General features: G+C 39.5%; 1 long non-coding RNA gene across 1 annotated transcript in view; it reads right to left on the bottom strand.

The window, feature by feature from the left end:
- The window catches only part of LOC125092336 (uncharacterized), a 162,446-nt gene extending 143,943 nt beyond the window's left edge, over window positions 1-18,503 (bottom strand). Inside the window, exon 1 of the long non-coding RNA XR_007124878.1 lies at window positions 18,407-18,503. This is a non-coding gene — a long non-coding RNA (uncharacterized LOC125092336). The remainder of the gene's footprint in view (window positions 1-18,406) is intronic.
- Window positions 18,504-23,852: the final 5,349 nt, after the last annotated feature.

Raw genomic sequence — 23,852 nt, 5'->3', positions numbered from 1 at the left:
ATGAAGGAGTGGATTTGTAAAAGGGATTACTACAAGGATAAAAAAATGGCAAGAGACAAACTTCGTAAGGTCTCATATCATTGTGAGGTCTACAAGTCAACACATCGACTTTGCAGATCCATGTGTCAAATCGGGAAATAGGAATGTGAGCTCCAAAGCAATGATGCTTATACTGAAAGTTTCAACAAGTTAGTCCAGGACTGAGTTTAAAATATGGGGAATATGGGAAGAGAAATAGAATTGTATGACAAGTATAGAAATGCAACTGTCATAAAGGTGACAAAAATGAGATAACTTGCCCCACAGACTAACATTATTTTTACACTCTTTGTCAGCAACAAGATATCCAAGGCCATGCTGAGAAATGAAGCTTAAAGCAATACTAGAACAATGGCAGTGAAGCCAGTAGGGAATTTTCCCTTATAAAAAGATTACTTTGTTGGGCCTGGTTGAATAGTGCGTTCTCCCTCATACAGAAAATTAATTCTAACAGGGAACTAAAGTTTGAAGTAATTTTGAACACTAGAAATTGTCAGATGCTTGTTCCAGGTCCTCATTTGTCATAAAGGACTTCATCTTGGGACATGAACAAGAAGGAATCTCACCATTGCCTGTAGTGAACATTATATAAACTGTCACTCCTAAATCGCAGGTGTAGATAGACCTGAAAAATAACTGTGTGGGAAATCAACTCATAACAACCAATGTCACTTAGATAATCAGTCTAACACTCAAATGCTTCCTGTCTGAAGAGACCTAGCAACAAATTTGTTCATAACATGACTAAGAGTCTTGATGAATAACATTCACATGACAAATAAAATGAGACTCTCTTTTAAAACCATAATGAAATAAAGATGCATGTCCCATATTTGGCAAACATCAGTATTTCCAGTATCTTTTTTTCTCTATGAAACCACTGGCAGTCAACTAGCATTATGAGAATGCTCTATTATATTTGAAATTATTTTCCATAATCAAACAAATCACTTAGTCCCCTGTATATCTAAAAGAATTCCTAGTGCTTTGATCTATGTTTTCCAGATTTAAATTTTATTGTTTTTACACTATGGTCATCCAATGAGGATGCACGATATATTTTTAACTGTCATGATATATTTTTAATGTTCACAATAACCCTATTGTGATATCATTACTCTTATTTTGTGTATGAGGAAACAGGAAGAGAATGACTGCTTAAGATTAAGTTGATAATAAATGGTAGGAATTTCCATTTCTGATGAAGGATTAACAGAGATCAGCTTCACCTTCTTGCCTTAAACACATGAAAAATAGGCAAAATAAATACATCAATATTTTTCTTTTTTTCTTTTTTTTAAATTTTCAGCATAACAGTATTCCTTATTTTTGCACCACACCCAGTGCTCCATGCAATCCGTGCCCTCTCTAATACCCACCACCTGGTTCCCACAACCTCCCACCCCCCGCCACTTCAAACCCCTCAGATTGCTTTTCAGAGTCCATAGTCTCTCATGGTTCACCTCCCCTTCCAATTTCCCCCAACTCCCTTCTCAAGGCACTGTTCATCAGGCAAGGAAGGACACTGACCCCATTGAGATGGGAATAAAACACAGTGAGCCCTATGATTGCCCCAGATTAATGTCTTGAGACATTCCTGTCCAGAAAAGCAGAACACAGACAGAGCTCAGCAGACTCCATAAGGTGGGAAGATAGAGATCAAAGTCTGGGGAGAACAAGGCAGCTATATTTTATAGGAGAGTACAAGAGAAGAAAGAGCTTCTCAGAGAGAATTCCAGAGATTTGCATCAATTATTTGAGTCAAGTATTTTTAAATAAATACTCAAGTATTCACCTGAGTATCAATCAACACGTATGTATGAGGAAACTATTAGACATTAAGAAAAGTAGCATCCAAAACTATTACTGTTCATAATAATACCTGGTGCTCACACAGGACCTGGAATGATGCTTCATCCTACATGTGATATAGGAAAACCTCAGTATTTAAGGGATACTGGGTCAAGTACATAGGTCATGTCTCAGTATGTGTACACTAGTCTTCTAGGGCTCCCATAAAAAAAAAATCATAGACTGAATAGTATAAACAACATTTACTTCCTCATAGTTCTGGAGGCCAGAATTCCATGCTCAAGGTGATGCCAAATTCAGTCCCTGGGGAGAGCTCTCTTTCTGGCTTGTAGACTGCCACCTTTTCACTGTGTCCCACAATGACTTTTCCTGTGTGTGTGTGTGTGTGTGTGTGTGTGTCTAGAGGGAAATTGGGTGACTTTTTCTCTTCCTATAAGAACACTAATCCTACTGCATAAGACCCCACCCATATGACCGTATTTAACTTCAATTAGCTCCCTAAATGTCTTTTCTTCAAATACACTCATGTTGGGGCCTATGACTTCAGCATATATCGAATATGTGGGAAGACACAATTCAGTACATAACAGTGAAGAATATTTAACCCTAAACTGAGCAGTGCTCTGAACATGACTAGACATCTTGAAAGCAAAAACTGAAAGAACCAAACTGCTCCTAAGTAACTTAAATGAGCCTCAAAACAAAACTCAATAATATTCCTAGGGATACAGTAAATATGGGATCCAATAAGATGAAATTCACAACATCCGGTATCCAATAAAAAATCAGCAGGCGTACAGGAAATCATAGTTCATAATGAAGAAGTAAATTAATCAACACAATCTGATCTATTACTAAGTGACATCAGTGAAAATAGTGGAGAAGAGAACTTGAAAGGCCCATCCCTCCACAGAAACACAAAGAAATGAGTAAAAATGGTTAGAATCAACTTAGTTGGAAATCTGGAAAAACAGTCAAAGGTTTACAAACAACCAAGGAAATTCTTGGTTAAGAAATAGGTGACTGTGGGGCACCTGGGTGGCTCAGTGGGTTAAAGCCTCTGCCTTAGGCTCAGGTCATGATCCCAAGGTCCTGGGATCGAGCCCGCATCTGGCCTTCTGCTCCGCAGGGAGCCTGCTTCCTCCTCTCTCTCTCTGCCTACCTGCGATCTCTCTCTGTCAAATAAATAAATAAAATCTTTAAAAAAAAAAGAAATAGGTGACTGAAATATGATAAAAGAGCTCTCTGGTATCTCAGTCTATTCTTGTTCCATGCACCTCCCTGGCATAGTGGCAGTCTTATAGATGAAAGTCCACATTCCTAGTACATGTATCTGTTTCTGGAGGGAGCAGAGGGGACCTTATTTTCAAGGAATTGTATTTGGTTGTTATGATCTTTCTTGGAGGTTCCCTGAAGTATTTTTTTAAAGATTTTATTTATTTAGTTGACAGAGATCACAAGTAGGCAGAGAGGCAGGTGGGGGTGGGGGGAAGAAGGCTCCCTGCTGAGCAGAGAGTCCAATGTGGGGCTCGATCCCCGGACCCTGGGATCATGACCTGAGCTGAAGGCAGAGGCTTTAACCTACTGAGCCACCCAGGTGCTCTGGAAGTTCCCTGAAGTATTAGTGCAAAAAGCTTGCATTTGTTTCACCTAACTCAGAAATTTCTCAGAGTGGAAAATTGGCTACAAAGAAGATAGATCTCAAAAATGATGAATGGCAAACAAGCCACTACCCTCTGGAGCAAAAGATGATATTTGCATCAAACAACAGAACAATGAAAAGATAGGAGGAAAAGCTAGGGAGTGAGATAATTTAGGAAAAGAGAACTTAAAAAAATTATCATATAGTGGGGAGGGGCAAGACGGCAGAGAAATAGGAGACCCTGTTTCAACTGGTCCCCTAAAGTGAGCTAATTATCTACCAGAACACTATGAACACCCATGAAATCAACCTGAGATGTAGGATTATACACTTCTGGATCTCTACAGGGGCAGAAGACTCCAGTGGAGAGGTAAAGCAGAGTGGGAATCGGACTGATATTGGAGGATAAACAGAAGGGGGAGGGAGCCACCAGAAGCGACCCATTGGAAAGAAATACCCCAATATGAGAGTGCCCTGTGATTGGGGACCAGCATTAACTTGGAGTCTGGTTAAAAGCACTCAAAAAGAGCAAAAGATCTTAAGGGGCAAATGGTGGAATTGGGCAGTCACAGGCATGGCCCTAAGGCCAAGAACCCACCACTGGCAACCACCCATGCCAGAGAGAGAGCACCAGTGCTGGACTAGGAGCGCTCCTGGCATGCATGAGGGAGTCTGGTGTAGATGCCAGCTGGTGTTCTCTAGAATCACAGCCTTCTGCACTCTACACACACACTGCACGACAGGGACTGGAACCACACTCCCCACCCACCCCTGAGAGAGCTCCCTGTGGGTACTAGCCAATGGTCTCTAGGCCTGGCGCAGAGTCTGAACACTCCCAGCCTGGGCTTGAAAATCTCAGCGCACTCTCTCTGGTTGGGATCTCTCAGGCAGTCTGGACCCCAGACAGCAGTCCCTGCAAAGGCAGCCACTGGAAGTGGGCTTCCTGGACCAATATCGCTTGCAGTTTTAGTGGCACAGAGGTGCAGAGATAAGCGGGCACTTTGGGCAACACCTGAGATGGTAGCTGGGGGTGCGCATGGCCTGTGGGAGGTTGCAAGGCTCAGCGGAGTTTGCAGAGGGGGAGTCTGTGTGTTCTGGACCACCCAGAGGGGAGCAGACTGAGGCTGCTCTCTGAGATGGAAGTTTGGGTGCAGTTGGCTTTCCACTAACCCTCCAAAAAGCTGCTAGAGAAAAAAACCTCCAGAGAACAAAAGCGTGAAAAACCATTTCCAAAGGGCCCAGCCCCTTGAGAGAGAGCAGGAGAACTCAACCCAAGCAAGACTGACTGAAAAACAACTCAGCAGGCCCCTCCCCCAGAAAGCCAGCCAAAGAACAAGAGAACCACCACCACAGGGTCCCCATAAAACTGTAAAATCCCAATATCAGGGGAAAACAAGATATTAAGTTCCCAATATTGCCTTGAAACCTGTATATTTCATAGATACAACTTTTATTTTCAATTTGTTCTCACTATTCTTGTTCTTTTTAAAATTTTTAACATATTTACCATTGAAATGAGAGGTTCAATACAACATATTCCATAATAACCTTTTAACTTGAACTTTTTTCATACATATACCTGTGTTTTTCTTTTGCTTTTCTATTTTTTTCATATACATATAGATAAAATCTTCAAGGTAACCCTCTTTCCCTAATCAATATCTCCCCTATATAAAAATCATTTTTAATCTCCAAAGTTGAGTCCTTTAACAAAGATGTCAAGATACACCCAGAAAGAATCAAAATAACCCTCCTCACCCACATTGAGGATTTATAACCACCCTCCCATCTTTTTCTTCTGTCAGTGTTTCTGTGTATTTATTCGGGTTCTGGTATTATCTAAATCTTATACTTAGGGGTTCATTTTGGCTGGGTTCTTTTTTTTTTCCTTTGTCATTTACTTTTGTCAGTCTTTTTGTTTCTCCATTGTTTGCATACCTTACAAACCTTACCTTGGGGGCCCATTCTGGCTGGGTCTTCTTTTTTTTTTTCTGTCTCTCTCTTTCTCTCTCTCTCTTTTTTCTCTTTTCATTCATCTTGGCAGTGACTTCCAATTGCTCAGAAGCATTCCTGGGTGCACCTTGCCTGGATCATGGCTGATATATTCAGCTACATATCCCCTCAACCACCTCTCACCAAAATGACTAGGAGGAGGAACACTCAACAAAGGAAAATTCAGAGACTGTGCCCTCTCCATCAGAGCTACTGGATATGGACATAAACAGTATGCCAGAAAGGGAATTCAGGGTAACAATTATCATATAATATATAACATATATATAATATATATAATATAATATATATCATATATAATTATAACAATTATAATTAACATTATCCAGGCAATGGCTAGGTTGGAGAAAACCATTAATAACAGCATAGAATCCATTAGGGCAGAAATGAAAGCTGCCTGGGAAAAAGTTAAAAATGTCATCAATGAGATCCAATCTAATCCAAATTCTCTAACAGCTAGGGTAACCAAGGCAGAAGATAGAATTAGTGATCTAGAAAACAAACTGATAGAGAAAAGTGTAAGGAGGGGGCCTGGAATAAACAGCTTAGAAACCATGAAAACAGAATTAGGGGAATAAATGATGCCATGAAATATTCCAACATCAGAATTATTGGGATCACTGAGTGGGAGAGGAAAGAAAGAGGATGAGAAGATATCGTTGAACAAATTCTCCATGAAAATTTTCCCAATCTGGGGAATGGAACAAGTGTTCATGTCCTAGAGGCAGAAAGGTATCCCCACCCAAGATCATAGATTCTAAAATGACTTCAAGACACCTCATTGTGAAACTGATGAATCATAATTTTAGACAGGAGCTTTTGAGAGCAGCTAGGAGGAAGAGATTCCTTACCTACAGAGGAAGGTCCATCAGAATAATGTCAGACCTGTCCACAGAAACTCAGCAAGCCAGAAAGGGCTGGCAAGACATATTCAGGGCACTCAATGAGAAGAACATGCAACCACAAATTTTTTATCCAGCAAGGCTGACATTCAAAATGGATGGAGAGATAAAGAGCTTCCAAGACCAGCAAAGGTTTAAAAGAGTTGTGGCCACCAAGCCAGCACCAAAAGAAATATTAAGGGTGGGGGTTCTATAAAAGAAGAAAGAATCCAAGAGTGACATGGAACAGAAATTTACAGGGACAATCCATAGAAACAAGGACTTCACAGGCAACATGATTTCATTAAAAACGTATCTTTCAATAATCACTCTCAATATTAACATTCTAAACATTCCCATAAAATGGCACAGGGTTACAGATTACATAAGACGACAGGACTCACCCATATGTTGTCTAAAAGAGACCCATCTCGAACCTAAGGATACATCCAAACATAAAGTGAAGGGATGGAGAAGCATCTTTCATGCCAATGGGCCTCAAAAGAAAGCTGGGGTAACGATTTTCATATCAGATGAATTAGATTTTAAACTAAAGACTGTAGTCAGAGATAAAGAAGGACACTACATCATTCTTAAAGGGTCTATCCACCAAGATGATCTAATAATTGTAAATATTTAGGCCCTAATACGGGAGCAGCCAACTATATAAGAAAACTGTTAATCAAGATAAAGAGTTGTATTTATATGAATACATTAATAGTAGGGGATCCTAGGGCGCCTGGGTGGCTCAGTGGGTTAAGCCGCTGCCTTCGGCTCAGGTCATGATCTCAGGGTCCTGGGATCGAGTCCCACATCGGGCTCTCTGCTCAGCAAGAAGCCTGCTTCCCTCTCTCTCTCTCTCTGCCTGCCTCTCTGTCTACTTGTGATCTCTCTCTGTCAAATAAATAAATAAAATCTTTAAAAAAAATAGTAGGGGATCCTAACACACCACTTTCATTAACTGACAGATCATCCAAGCAGAAAATCAATAAAGAGACAAGAGCTTTGAATGACACATTGGACCAGATAGACCTCATAGGTATATACAGAACATTCCACCCTAAACCAACAGAATACTCATTCTTCTTGAGTGCACATGGAATTTTCCCCAGAATAGACCACATACTGGGTCACAAATCAGGGCTCAACAGATACCAAAAGATTTAGATTATTCCCTGCATATTCTGAGGTCACAATGCTTTGAAACTGGAACTCAACCACAAGAAAAAGTTTGGAAGGATTTCAAACTCTTGGAAGCTCAAGAACACCTTGCTTAAGAATGTTTGTTTCAGGGGCACCTGGGTGTCTCAGTGCTTAAGCCTCTGCCTTCAGCTCAGGTCATGATCTCAGGGTCCTGGGATCGAGTCCCACATCGGGCTCTCTGCTCTGCAGGGAGCCTGCTTCCTCCTCTCTCTCTCTGCCTGCCTCTCTGCCCACTTGTGATCTCTCTCTGTCAAATAAATAAAATCTTTTAAAAAAAAAAGAATGTTTGTTTCAAACAGGAAATCAAAGAACAATTTAAACAATTCATGCACACCAATGAGAATGAAGACACTTCGGCCCAAACCCATGGGATATGATAAAAGGCAGTCCTAAGGGGAAAATACATAGCCATCCAAGCCTCCCTCAAAAAAGTTGAAAAATCCAGCTCTCTTTACACCTTAAAGAGCTGGAGAATCAACAACAAATTAAGTCAACCCCACACACAAGAAGGGAAATAATCAAGATTAGAAAAGAGACCAATAAGATAGAAACTAGAGATATAGTAGAACACATCAACAAAACTAGAAGCTGGTTTTTTTAAAAAAATCAGTAAGATTGAAAAACCATTGGCCAAACTAATCCAAAAGATAAGAGAAAGGACCCAAATTAATAAAATTATGAATGAAAAGGGAGAGATCATGACTAGCACCAAGGAAATAGAAACAATCATCAGGAATTATTATCAACAGTAATATGCCAATAGATGAAATGGATACATTCCTGGAAAACTATAAACTTCCAAAACTGAAAGAAATACACAACCTGAATAGAACAATATCTTGTAATGAGATTGAAGCATTGATCAAAAAACCTCCCAAAAAACAAGAGCCCAAGACCTGACAGACTCCCTCAAGAATTCTACCAAACATTCAAAGAAAAATAATACCTATTCTCCTGAAGCTGTTTCAAAAAATAGAAACAGAAGGAAAACTTCCAGACTCTATGAAGCCAGCATTACCATGATCCCCAAACCAGGAAAAGACCCCACCAAAAGGAAAATTTCAGACCAATATCCCTGGTTAATATGGATGCTAAGATTTTTTTTTCTTTTCCACTTTCATCTTTTTTTTTTAATTATTTTTTTATTTTTTCAGCATAACAGTATTCATTATTTTTGCACCACACCCAGTGCTCCATGCAATCCGTGCCCTCTACAATACCCACCACCTGGTGCCCCCAACCTCCCACCCCCCACCCCTTCAAAATTCTCAGATCGTTTTTCAGAGTCCATAGTCTCTCATGGTTCACCTCCCCTTCCAATTTCCCTCAACTCCCTTCTCCTCTCCATCTCCCCTTGTCCTCCATGCTATTTGTTATGCTCCACAAATAAGTGAAACCATATGATAATTGACTCTCTCTGCTTGACTTATTTCACTCAGCATAATCTCTTCCAGTCCCGTCCATGTTGCTACAAAACTTGGGTATTCATCCTTTCTTTTTTCTTCTTCTTTTTTTTTTTTTACAGCTTTATAAACATATATTTTTATCCCCAGGGGTACAGGTCTGCGAATCGCCAGGTTTACACACTTCACAGCACTCACCATAGCACATACCCTCCCCAATATCCATAACCCCACCCCCCTCTCCCAATCCCCTCCCCCCATCAACCCTCAGTTTGTTTTGTGAGATTAAGAGTCACTTATGGTTTGTCTCCCTCCCAATCCCATCTTGTTTCATTTACTCTTCTCCTACCCCCTTAACCCCCATTCTTAAGAAGACCCTAGCTAATAGGATCCAACAGTACATTAAGAAGATAATCCACCATGACCAGGTGGGATTTATCCATGGGATGCAAGGGTGGTTCAACATTTGCAAATCAATCAATGTGATACACAAACCAATAAGGGAAGAGAGAAGAAACACATGGTCCTCTCAATTGATGCAGAAAAAGCATTTGATAAGATAGAGCATTCGTTCCTAATTAAAACAATTCAAAGTATAGGGATAGAGGGAACATTCCTCAACTTCATGAAATCTATGAAAACCCACAGCAAATATCATCCTTAATTGGGAAAAGCTGACAGCCTTCCCTCTGAGATCAGGAACATGACATGGATGCCCATTCTCGCCACTGTTGTTCAACATAGTACTAGAAGTCCTAGCAACAACAATCAGACAACAAAGAGAAATAAAAGATATTCAAATGGGCAAAGAAGAAGTCAAACTTTCTCCGTTCGAGGATGACATGATACTTTATATGGAAAACCCAAAAGACTTTACCCCCAAACTATTAGAACCCATAGAGCAATTCAGTAATGTGGTGGGATACAAAATCAATGCACAGAAATCATTTGCTTTCTTATACACTAACAATGAAAATATAGAAAGGGAAATGAACAAATTGATTCCATTTACTATAGCACCAAGAACCATAAGATACCTGTGAATAAACCTAACCAATGAGGTAAAGGATCTGTATTCAAGGAGCTACAGAACACTCATAAAAGAAATTGAAGAAGACACAAAAAGATGGAAGAGCATCCCATGATCATGGGTCAGAAGAATAAACATTGTTAAAATGTCTATACTGCCTAGAGCAATCTATACTTTCAATGCCATCCTGATCAAAATTCCACTGGCATTTTTCAAAGAGCTGGAGCCAATCCTAAAATTTGTATGGAATCAGAAGAGACCCCGAATTGCTAAGGAAATGTTGAAATAGAAAAAGAAAACTGGGGGAATTTCAAACTTTACTACAAAACTGTGATGACCAAGACAGCATGGTACTGGCACAAAAACAGACACACAGACTAGTGGAACAGAGTAGAGAGCCCAGATATGGACCCTCAATTCTGTGGTCAACTAATCTTCGACAACACAGGAAAAAATATACAGTGGGGAAAAAAAAGACAGTCATTTCAACAAATGGTGCTGGGAAAATTGGACAGGTATGGGTAGAAGAATGAAACTCGACTATTCTTTTACATCATACACAAAGATAAACTCGAAATGGATAAAAGACCTCAATGTGAGGCAGGAATCTATCAAAATCCTAGAGGAGAACATAGGCAGTAACCTCCTCAACATCTGCCACAGCAACTTCTTTCAAGTTATGTCTCCAAAGGCAAAGGAAGCAAAAGCGAAAATGAACTTTCAGGACTTCATCAAGATCAAAACCTTCTGTGCAGCAAAGAAAACAGTCAACAAAACAAAGAGGCAACCCACAGAATGGGAGAAGACATTCTCAAATGACACTACAGACAAAGGGCTGATATCCAAGATCTATAAAGAATTCCTCAAACTCAACACACACAAAACAGATAATCATGTCAAAAAATGGGCAGAAGACATGAACAGACACTTCTCCAAAGAAGACATACGAAAGGCTAACAGACACATGAAAAAATGTCCATCATCATTAGTCATCAGGGAGATTCAAATCAAAACTGCACTGAGAGGGGCGCCTGGGTGGCTCAGTGGGTTGAAGCTTCTGCCTTTGGCTCAGGTCATGATCCCAGGGTCCAGGGATTGAGCCCTGCATCAGGCTCTCTGCTCAGCAGGGAGCCTGCTTCCTCCTCTCTCTCTCTCTCTGCCTGCCTCTCTGCCTACTTGTAATCTCTGTCTGTCAAATATAGAAATAAATAAGATATTAAAAAAATAAAAAACCTCACTGAGATACCACCTTACACCAGTTAAAATGGCCAAAATCAATAAGACAGTAAACAACAAGTGTTGGAGAGGATGTGGAGAAAGGGGAACCCTCTTACACTGTTGGTGGGAATGCAAATTGGTGCAGCCACTTTGGAAAACAGTGTGGAGATTCCTTAAGAATTTAAAGATAGAGTTCCCTATGACCCTGAGATTGCACTACTGCATATTTACCTCAAAGATACAGATGTTGTGAAAAGAAGGGCCATCTGTACCCCAACGCTTATAGCAGCAATGATGGCCACAGTTGCCAAACTGTGGAATGAACCAAGATGCCCTTCAACAGACAAATGGATAAAGAAGATGTGGTCCATATATACAGTGGAGTATTATGCCTCCATCAGAGAGGATGAATACTGAACTTTTATATCAATATGGACAGGATTGGAAGAGATTATGCTGAGTGAAATAAGTGAAGCAGAAAGAGTCAAATATCATATGGTTTCACTTACTTGTGGAGCATAAGGAATAATATGGAGGAAATTGAGAGATGGAGAGAAGTGAATTAGGGGAACTCAGAGCAGGAGACAAACCATGAGAGACTGTGGACTCCAAGAAACAAACTAAGGGTTTTGGAGTGTAGGGGTGTGGGGAATTGGGTGAGCCTGGTGGTGGGTATTATGGAAGGCACATACTGCATGGAGCACTGGGTTGGTGCATAAACAATGAATTCTAAAACACTGAAAAGAAATGAAATAAATGGGGAAAAAAACCTACCATATATTAGATAGATTCTAGAAAGTGAAACACATGCACAGAGCAGGATACATGTTCAGAAAAGACCTGAGAGGACATTAAATTTTCATCTCTGGCTGATGATTAGACTCACTAAAAACGGGAAAAAGAGGCTAAGACAGTGTTGTAAATGGTCTGATTAAACACTGAAGGAATGTCCCCAAACAGAACCACTCAGCAAAAACAAAGACATGTTTTATTTCATTATTTTGCTCCAGTTGTTTATGGAAATCTATCAAACCACTGGATGAACATTAAGCTAAAAAGAGAAAGGGATTTAAGAGGTCACACACAACAGAGAATGCATTCCTAACTAAAAGAATTTGGATAAGTCTGTAAAAAAAATAATAATAAAATAACAGCTAAGGGGCACCTGGGTGGCTCAGTGGGTTAAAGCATCTGCCTTTAGCTCACATGTGATCCCGGGGTCCTGGGATCGAGCCCCTCATTGGGCTCTCTCCTCAGCAGGGAGCCTGCTTCCCCCATCCCTCTGCCTGCTTCTCTGCCTACTTGTGCTCTGTCTGTCAATTAAATAAATAAAATCTTTAAAAAAAAACAGCTAAAACCTGCAAAAAAAGAAAAGAAAAGAAAAGAAAGCAGCAGTAACAAACACGGGGAGGGAGAGAATCTGATCTCCAGAGATAACATGTTATAATATTCAAATTTTCCAGTTTCTAACACAAAAACTATGAGCCATGAAAAAAAAAAACACCTAGAAAGTCTGGACTAAACACAAAGGAAAAAATAAATTAATAGGAATTTTCCCTGAGGAAGCCAACACATTTGACTTACTACACAAAAACTTTGAATCAACAGTCTTATATTTATATATAAAGACAAAGAAAACAATGGGGAAAGAAATGGCGGAAATGAGGATTAAAAAGTCTCAACAAATACAGATTACTGATAATGAGAAACTATAAAGAGAACCAAATGGAAATACTGAGACTGCAAGCACAATAATTAAAATGAAAAAAAAAAAGAAAAAGTAATCTTAACTAGAGGTTTTCAATAGCAGAAATGAACAGACAGAAGACTCAGTGAAGTTAAATAGAAGTCAATTAAAAATATCCAGTCTTAAGAGCAAAATAGTGGATAGTGGGAATACCAGAAGGAGATAAGAAAGAGAAGGGGCAAGAATTTCCTGCTAGACACATCTCCAAAGGCAAGAGAAAACAAAGGCACTACTGGGACTTCATCAGTGTAAAAAGCTTTTGTACAGCAAAGGAAACAGCTGACAAAACCAAAAGACAACCTACAGAATGGGAGAAGATATTTGCAAATTACTTATCAGATAAGGGGCTATTATCCAAAAATCTATAAAGAACTTATCAAACTCAACACCCCAAAAACAAATAATCCAGTTAAGAAATGGGCAAAAGACATTAACAGACATTTCTGCAAAGAAAACATGCAAATAGCCAACAGACACATGAAAAAAATGTTCCACATCACTTGGCATCGGGGAAATACAAATCAAAACCACAGTGAGATACCACCTCACACCAGTCAGAATGGCTAAAATTAATAAGTCAGTAAATAACAAATGTTGGCAAGGATGCAGAGAAAGGGGTACTCTCTTACACTGTTGTTGGGAATGCAAGCTGGTACAGCCACTCTGGAACACAGAATGGAGGTTCCTCAAAAGTTAAAAATAGATTTGCCCTACAACCCAGCAATGGCACTACTAGGTATTTGCCCAAAGGATACGAATATAGTGATCAGAAGGGGCACCCGCACCCCAATGTTTATAGCAGCAATGTCCACAGTAGCCAAACTATCAAAAGAGCCCAGATGTCCATCAACAGATGAATGGATAAAGAAGAGGTGGTATAGGGAGGAGCAAGATGGCAGAGGAATAGGAGACCTAAATATCATCAGGTCCCAGGAATTCAGCTAGGTAGTTATCAAACCATTCTGAACACCTATAAACACGACAGGATATAGAAGAGCAGCAATTCCAGGAACAGAAAATTGACCATTTCCCAGAAGGTAGGATGTGCAGAGAAGTGAATCCGAGGTGATACACAGGAAGAGAGACTGCAGGGGGTGGGACACGCTCCCAGCAAGCAGTAGAACAGTGGAGCACAAAATCAGAACTTTTATAAGTCTGCTCCACTGAAGGACGTCACTCCAGAGGCTAAGCGGAGGGTAGAGCCCTTGCGGGTATAGTGTGGTCTCAGGACCTGCAGGGTTACAAAAAGATTGGGGGTGTCTGAGAGTGGCAGAATTCCCATGTATCAGAGAGGGGAAGCAGGCTGCAGAGACGGAGCTGAGGAGTGGGTTTTCAGCTCAGGATTACCTTAAACTGTGATCCAAGGCACAGTCATACCACTGCTCTTTGAGCAGGGACCCCACAAGTGGCAGATCCGGGGAGACCCCTCCTTCTTCCTCTGGGAGGAGTGGTGCGGGAGTGTGCTGCATGAATCTGCTGGGTTTGGAGGCTCCAAATAGGGCTGTGTGCCAGAGATAGAAATGCTCAGTCACAGGCTGGGTGAGCATGGAGCACAGCCAGAGACCAGGGAGAAGGGAGGGACTGATTGCTTTTCTCTGATACTGCACTGAGGAGTGGGGCCCTGAGCTCTCAGCTCCTGTGGGGCCAGAGATTGGGAGGCTACCATTTTCATTCCTGTCCTCCAAATCTGTATGGAAAGCATTCAAGGAACACAAGCTACCAAGAGCAAAACCAAGCAGATTACTTAGCCTGGCCTCTGGCAAGGGCGGTGCAATTCTGCCTCAGGCAAAACATTTGAGAACCACTGCAACAGGCCACTCCCCCAGAAGATCAACAAGAACATCCAGCCAAGACCAAGTTCATCTATCAATGAGAACTTCAAATCTTCAGAGCTACGGGAGTACAGCACATAGAATTCATGGATTTTTTTCCCCCATGATTCCTTCATCTTCTAAAGTTGAATTTATTTTATTTTTTTCTTAGTCTATATTTTTATTTTTCCTCTTTCCTATTTTAATGTTTTTAACTATTTTTTCTTATCAATATCTTTTTAAAAATCTTTTAAAATTTGCATTGTTATAGTTATATTCTATCCCTTCATTGTATTTAACCTTATTTATTGTATACACACAAGTTTTTCTTTCTTTAAAATTTTGGGATACACTTTCTTCTAATAGATCAAAATATACCCTAAATCTAGCACATGGTTTTGTCCTAGTCTCAAGCCTGATCAAATTCTTTCCTCCTCTTTTTTCTTTTTACAACCAACTTCTTATTAATTCCTTTTTTTTAAGATTATTTATTTATTTATTTGTCAGAGTGAGAGAGAGTGCACAGGCTGGCAGAGTGTCAGGCAGAGGCAGGGGGAGAAGCAGGAGCCTGATGTAGCACTCGATACTGGAATGCTGGGATCATGACCTGAGCCAAAGGTAGCCGTTTAACCAACTGAGTCACCCAGGTGTCCCATCAATTCCTTTTTTAGAATCATTTTTAATTTTCATCTTTATGGTCATATTCCATCTCTTCATCATGCTCACCCTTATTTGTGTGTGTGTGTGTGTGTGTGTGTGTGTGTGTGTGTGTGTGTATTTTTATTTCTTTAAAATTTTGGGAGGTAGTTTCATCTAACAGACCAAAACACACCCAAAATCAAGTGATCAAGTGTGTGGCTCTGTTCTATTCTGTTCTATTCACCAGTCTAATTCACCAGTCTAAAATATATATATTTATATATATATAAATATATATATATTTATATTTTCTATTTTATATTATATATATATATTTTTTTCCTCTCTTTTCTTTTCCCCCTGGTTTTGGGTCTCTTCTGATTTGGTTAGTGTATATTTTTCTAGGATTGTTGCCACCCTTTTAGTATTTTGTTCTCTCATTCATCTATGCTTATATGGTTAAAATCACAAAGCAGAAAAACTCACCACAAAAAAAAAAAAAAGAAGAAGAAGAAGAAGAAGAAGAACAAGAACAAGAGGCAGTATCAACAGCTAGGGACCTAATCAATACAGACATTAGTAATATGTCAGAACTAGAGTTCAGAATGACGATTATCAAGGTGGCAGCTGGGCTCAAAAAAAGCATAGAAGATGCTAGGGAATCCCTTTCTGGATAAATAAAATCCCTTTCTGGAGGAATAAAAGAACCAAAATCTAACAAAGTTGAAATCAATAAAGCTATTAATAAGGACCTAGTGGACTAAACTCTCCAAACAAAATACATACTGTGAATGGATAAAAAACAAGACCCACATATATTCCTACAAGAGACTCACTTTAGATGTAAGGACACATAGACTGAAAGTGAAGGGGGATGGAAAACAATATTCCATGTAAATGGAAACCAAAAGAAAGCTGGGGTAGGTATACTCACATCAAATGAAGTAGACATTAAAACAAAGACTGTAATAAAAGAAAGAGTGGCACTACATAATGATAAATGGGGTCAATACAGCAAGAAGATAAAACATTTATAAATACAGATGTACCTAATATAAGAGCATCAAATATATAAAACAAATATTAACAGACCTAAAGGGAGAAAATGACAGCAATACAGTAATATTCGAAGACTTGAACATTCAACTTACATGAATGGATAGATTATTCAGACAGAAAGCCAACAAGGAAACATTGGCCTTAAACAACACGTAAGACCACATGGACTTAACATATACAGAGAACATTCCATCCAAAAGCAACAGAATACAGAATCTTCTTAAGTGTGCATCACATTGCAACAACATAGATGTTTTTGAAATACCCTGAAGCATTTCAAGGTTGAAATACCTTGAAGATATTATGTTAAGTGAAATAACTCAGACAGAGAAAGATAAATAATGCACAATTTCACTCATATGTGGAACCAAAACAAAACAAATAAAACAAAATCCAGACTCATGGATACAGAGAACAAATTGGTGGTTGCCAGAGGGGAAAGGAGTTGGTGGGGGTTGTGGGATGTGTAAGGAGATTAAGAAATATAACCTTCCAGTTACAAAATAAATATGTCATGGCAGTGTAATGTACAGTATAGAAAATATAGTCAATAACATTGCATTAACTTTGTCAGGTGGCAGATGGTAACTAGACTTATTGTGATGACCATTTCACAACAGATACAAATGTCAAATTACTATATTTTATACCTGAACACACATAATATTATATGTTAATTATATCTCAAAAATTAAACAAATACTGTGAGACAGGTAATTTAGTTGAAATAATAAAGCTTCTCTTAATACACAAGGAGCACAAATGCACACACGCATACACACACACGCACAACATCTATCATCTAAATTGTTTACTAATCACCATGAAGCATGCATGCTCTTATATAAGTTTTAAAATACCACAGGGGACTTATAAAAATCTTGAATTATTTGTTTGGTTTCAAAAACAGAGGTTTTGTGCCAGAACACATGATATGTTTCCATTTTAGATCCCACACCAAAATTGCAAAGAGAATCATGATTCCTCAATCCAGAAAATTCTGGTTTTTAATTTCAAGAAAGCTGAGAAACACATAACTAGCAAACTAACATGAACATAAACATGATATTGAATGCAACAGATGATCCTGGATTCAATCCTGGATTGCAAAACAAATGCTATAAATTATGTGATAGGGACAATTTGTATAGCTCTTATATGGACTGTAAATTTGGTATTATATCAATTTGAAATTTTCTAACATTGTCATTGTGCTTTGGTTATACAATAGAACCTCCTAGAACTTAGAAAATGTACAGTGAATTGTTTAAGAATAAAGGATCATGATATTTGCAAGTTACTCTCAAGTAACGTGTTAGAGACTCAGAGAAATAATGCTTTCTACACACACACACACACACACACACACACACACACACACACACAGAGGGAGGAATTTGTTAAAAAAAAAACTAACTCACACCATCACACCATTATGTAGGCTGAGAAGTCCCATAATCTGCTGTCTGCAAGTTGGAGACCCAAGAAACCTGGTAGTGTTATTATAGCATGAGTCTGAAGGTCTATAAATGAGATGAGCCAGTAATGTAAATTCTAGTCCAAGGGCAGGAGAATAACCAATGTCCCAGCTCAAGTAGGCAGGCAGGAAGTAAAAGGGGTGAATTCCTCCTCCCTCTGCCTTTTTTTTTCTATTCAAACCCTCAGAAGATTGTATGGTGGCCACCCACATTTGGGAGAGCAATCTACTGAGTCTACCAGTTGAACAGCTAATCTCATCTGGAAATACCTTTACATACACAACTAGAAATAATGTTTAATCTGGGTACTCCTTGGCCTAGTCAAATCAATGCATAAAATTAACTATCACAAATGGTTAGCAAAAGTAATAATTATTTTACTATTATTATTATTATTAATAATAATATATGTGATAGAAATTATAGTATACCTAGTGAATAGTGTGAAGCTTCACCCAGGGCTTGTCTTATGATTTGAGACATTCTTCCCCCAGCTGCCAGGAATATGAACTGCCAATTCACACAGCTGTGTAGATCACAGAAAATTATACTTAACAGCAGGCAAATGCTTGTCCAAGATTAGATACTTCTCAGGAAACATCACTTGGCCAATGACTGGATAACATGGTGATAAAAATGGCCTAGCTTCCCTCCCTCAATTTATGACAGTGCTAATGGCCCAGCCAGTTCCACAACCCATTATAATATCACCTGAAACTTTGGCTGTAATGGCACTGTGGGTCACTTTGTCCCTCTACCCAGGCTTTCCCTCTCTACTTCCTCATTGAAGCATCTTCCTAACAGGGGTATCTGCCCCATGCATGCCCTAACAAATCTTGGGCCCATAATTATCATTATATTCGGCCTCTGGCGAACTATCTCTAAGACAATTAGTACCAATGTGGTCCTAGGAAGCGAACTCCAAGCAGAGATTGTAAGGATACGTTACTTGCTATTCAGCAGGCAAATGGATACAAACACTACTAGTAGGTAGAATATGGTTATTGTAGTTATCCCCTGACATGCTGTAAAAGTACAATTGTTAAAATCTTTACCAATGATGGACATAAATGGTGTATTGATATTCTACCTGATATCCCTGCTGCTTAAGAGATGTGAGGAAAAATTTCTATAAATATTATAGCATTGAGTGGCTGCTCCTATGCCCTAGAAAATAGATAATAATAGGCTTAGAGAGATGAATCATCAATTCAAGGAAAAATATGAAAATCAGAGGATATCTTTGACATTATTTAAGGATAGCTTAATTGATTGCAGACAAAGAAGAGATAGAACAGAGGACCAGGCTCTGGACTTGATTCTATGAGTCATGGAGCTTCAAAGGTTGAATTCTTAGTATCAGCAGGTTTGCTATACCAAGATCAGTTCCCTAAAAGGAAAGATGGGAATACCAAGTGAACCTACAAATAGAAATGAGTGGACCCCATTTCTTAATTTAAGAATATGCAAACACCTCAAATGCTTGCCTTCCTAGGCACTCCCCTAACCATGTCCTTTCCTGGAAATCATGATATAAGAATCAAATTCCAACATAACTTATCTAGAAATGTGCTTTTTTAAGAGATTTTATTTATTTATTTGACAGAGAGAGAGACAGCAAGAGAGGAAATACAAGCAGGGGGAGTGGGAGAGGGAGAAGCAGGATTCCTGCCAACTAGGGAGCCCAATGTAGGGCTGGACCCCAGGACCCTAGGATCAGGACCTGAGTAGAAGGCAGACCCTTAATGACTGAGCTACCCAGGTGCCCCTAGAAATGTGCTTGGTTTGTAAAGAGAAAAAAGTAAGTATATGTTGAAGGAGCTGGCATATATATACTGGAAAGAGCAAGAAGAATGTCTATGGACTACATGCCGAGGGTTTCAGATCAAGAGGGCAGAGCATAAGATTGGTTAAGGCACAATTTATAGATATGTAAACTCTCTCTCATGATACAGGATTTTAACTGCCTAACAAGGACTCCCAGTCAAGGTATTAACATGTTGCAGATGGCTTCTGGAATCTTGGAAAAAATGAAGGAACACAAAAAACAAAGTAGAAATTCCTGAAATGCTGTGATAGACAGTGGGTCTAGAGAGCAAAAGTTGGGGCGCCTGGGTGGCTCAGTGGGTTAAGGCCTCTGCCTTCGGCTCAGGTCATGATCCCAGGGTCCTGGGATCGAGCCCCGCATCGGGCTCTCTGCTCAGCAGGGAGCCTGCTTCCCTTCCTCTCTCTGCCTGCCTCTCTGCCTACCTGTGATCTCTGTCTGTCAAATAAATAAATGAAATCTTTAAAAAAGAGAGAGAGAGAGAGAGAGAGCAAAAGTTTCAGAGAAGAGGGCATGCTAGATAAATATCCTAATGCTGGAAAAACCACCAGGTGACTATACTCTAGGGGAAAGCCTGGAGTATAATCCATTTACTAAAGAGATAAAGAGTGTACCAGTATGGGGGCAAAGCCATTACTGAGAAGTTCAGTATTGGCTATTCTCTGTAAGGCAGGGATGACAGTAGAATGTTCTGTTACAAAACTAGGCCCCTGATAACAAGGGTGAAGGTAGGATTCCAAGATATTAGAGGCCAGGTTGAGGTTCTTATCTGTCACAGTTAGGCACAATTATAGCAATGAATAACAACGTCAAACTGGCTGCCAACAAAGCTAAGGAAATATTTAATAAACTATGACATTCCTAGTGTGAAGATACATAGCAACCAACAAGATTATCAGTAAACACCCACAATCAAAAGAAATCCAAGATGGATTATCAGGAGGCTAAGGAAAACTGCCCTTTCCAAAAGTCATAGTCCCTTGCAGTTTCTGGGACTGAACCAGTTCTCAGATTTGGTACTTACTGCTGATAGAGAGACTATGTCCCCATGTAAAATGAACTTATACCGCCTTAAGTGGATTTATTAGCAATTTCCCCAGTCCTTCCCTAATGCTACCTATGACCATGTAGTAAGGTCAAGCAGTGAGGAAAGGAAGATACCAAGATCTTTCAAGGATGGTTGGAAATAGGATGATACACAGGGGCCCAAATTGCTCCATCAGACAACTCTGTCTTTTAGCCTACCAAATCACCCAAGAACTCAATGGCTTAAGACAATAATCATTTATTACCTCATGGTTTCTCTGGCTTAAGAATTTATAGGAAGCTTAGGTGAGTGGTTTGGCTCAGGGTTTCCCCTGAGGTTTCAGTTAAGAGATTAGCAAGGGATGCAGTCATTTCAAGGCATAACTGGATCTGAAGGATCCCCTTCTAAGGTGAGTAACTCATATGACTGGCACATTGTTGTTCGGTGTTGCTGGAAGGCCTCAAATATTTCTCATACAGATCTATCCCAAGACTGCTTGAGTGTCCTTATGTAATACTTGGTGGCTTTACCCAGAGTGAGTGATCCAAGTGAGCAAGGTATGAATGTCTTTATGACCCAGGTTCAGAAGTCACACACCATCACTTCCACCACATTCTTTTTATTCAAAGCAATTCACTAAGTCCAATATTCAGAGAGGAACTATACTGTAACTTTTGAAAAAGCTTAAAATAATAAATGGACATTATTTTTTAAAATGTCACAGCCCATTTAGAATGGGGCATTATGGGAGCTAGATAATTAAAGGAGTCCATGGACCCCCTTGATAGTTATTTTCCCAGTTTTAAAATGTATAACTGAAATGAATTTACTTGATAGTTGGGAGAAATATTATATCAGTTCCTTGATATGTGAGGTAAGACATTTTATAGTGAGAATGGTGAAGTGAGAATCTCTAATATGATCAACCATATCAGACAATATGATTATTCAAAAATACCTCATTCTAGGGGAAAAAGTTAAAACTAGTGGCATACTCAAATACAACTTAATTAATAGACATAACCCCTACAAACACTGGGCTAATTATAAATTAAAGCAAATAGGAAACTTAATTTGTTCTACTGTTCTACTAATCTGTTCTACTAATCTGTTAGTACTAATCTGTTACTACTAAACTAATCTGTTCTACTAACATGGCATCTTTGCTAAAGAAAATTAGCACAGCCTCTGGTATGTGTTGTGGGCCCCTACTCTGGTGAATATGTTCTTTTCCATCCCTATCACAAAGGCACATCAGAAGCAGTTCATATTCAGTTGAGACTTGCATAAGTTTACATTATCAGCCTTGCCCTGGGTTTTAGGTAAACTGGGCTTCCTTAAGTAACACTATATAGATTAAAGGGACTTGGACCATTTAAGCATTCTGTAAATCACTGCATTAGTCCAATTTATCAGGTATCACTTACCCCAGGTATGCTTTTCCAAGGTCAAGTTCTGTAGAATAACATTTCTGGAAATCAAATAATCCTAATGTTCAGATAGTAGTGATGGTTGAGGATCTGCAGGCAGGAAAGGAATAGCCATAGTCGGTCTGAAAATCCTGGTTCCCAGAGGTTCAAGCATTTTTAGCAGATGGCACAATAAGAAACTCACTGAACATATAGCTATGATTCCTGCCTAAACACTTCTGGTTCTTTGGATAAAAGACAGTAGCCATGGTACTGGCAAGGGAAATCACCATGATAATCAGGAAGGGAAAGGATTGCTGCTACATCAGTGTGTGCAAGTAATAATACACTGAGTAGTACTCAGGTGATTTTTCTGGCAGTCTCCTGATGTTTCCCTGTCCAATTTTAAAAGTAAATAGACGGAGGAGACAAGATGGTATAGAAGTAGGAGGCACTGTTTCTACCTGTCCCCTAAAGTGAGCTGATTACCTACCAAAGAACTCTGATCAACCATGAAATCAGCCTGAGATTAGAATTATATCCTTCTGGATCTCTACGGGGGCAGAAGACGCCAGTGGACAGCGTTCCAGGGTGCACCTTGCCTGCACCACGGTTGATACATTCAGCTACATATCTGTTCAGCCATCTCTCACCAAAATGAGTAGGAGGAGGAATTCCCAACAGAAGAAAAATTCAGAGACTGGGCCCTCTCCATCAGAGCTACTGGATATAGACATAGACAGTATGTCAGAAAGGGAATTCAGGCTAACAATTATCCAGGCAATAGCTAAGGGAGAAAGCCTTTGATGACAAAATGGAATTGATTAGGGCAGAAGTAAAAGCCACCAGGGATGATGTTAACAATGCTCTCAATGAGTTCCAATCTAATCTAAATTCTCTAAAAGCTAGGGTAACTGAGGCAGAAGATAGAATTAGTGATCTGGAGGACAAACAGAGAAAAAGGATCAGGAGGAAGCCTGGAACAAACAGCTTAGAAGCCATGAAAACAGAATTAGGGAAATAAATGACGCAATGAAATGTTCCAGTGTCAGAATTATTGGAATCCCTGAGGGAGAGGAGAAAGAAAGAAAGAAAGAAAGAAGACTAGAAAATATAGTTGAACAAATTCTCCATGAAAATTTTCCCAGCCTGGCGAATGGAACTAGCACTCATGTACTAGAGGCAGAAAGGTCTTCCCCCAAGATCATAGACTCTAGAAAGACCTCGAGACAACTGATTGTGAAAATAATGAATCATAATTTTAGACAGCAGCTCTTGAAAGGAGCTAGGGGAAAGAAATCCCTTTCATACAGAGTAAAGCCCATCAGAATAACGTCAGACCTGTCCACAGAAACCTGGCAAGCCAGAAAGGGCTGGCAAAATATATTCAGGGCACTAAATGAGAAGAACATGCAGTCAAGAATACTTTAATTCAGCAAGACTGACATTCAAAATGGATGGAGAGATAAAGAGCTTCCAAGACCGGCAAGGTTTAAAAGAGTATGTGACCACAAAGCCGACACTGCAAGAAATATTAAGGGGGCATTCTATAAAAGAGGAAAAAAACCCAAGAGTATCACTGAACAGAAAGATATGGGGACTATAGAACAGAAACA

The sequence above is a fragment of the Lutra lutra genome, chromosome X (assembly GCF_902655055.1).
Source record: "Lutra lutra chromosome X, mLutLut1.2, whole genome shotgun sequence".
Lineage (NCBI taxonomy): Eukaryota > Metazoa > Chordata > Mammalia > Carnivora > Mustelidae > Lutra > Lutra lutra.
Note: the sequence above shows the minus strand (reverse complement) of the source record. Positions and strands in the feature narration are given on the sequence as shown.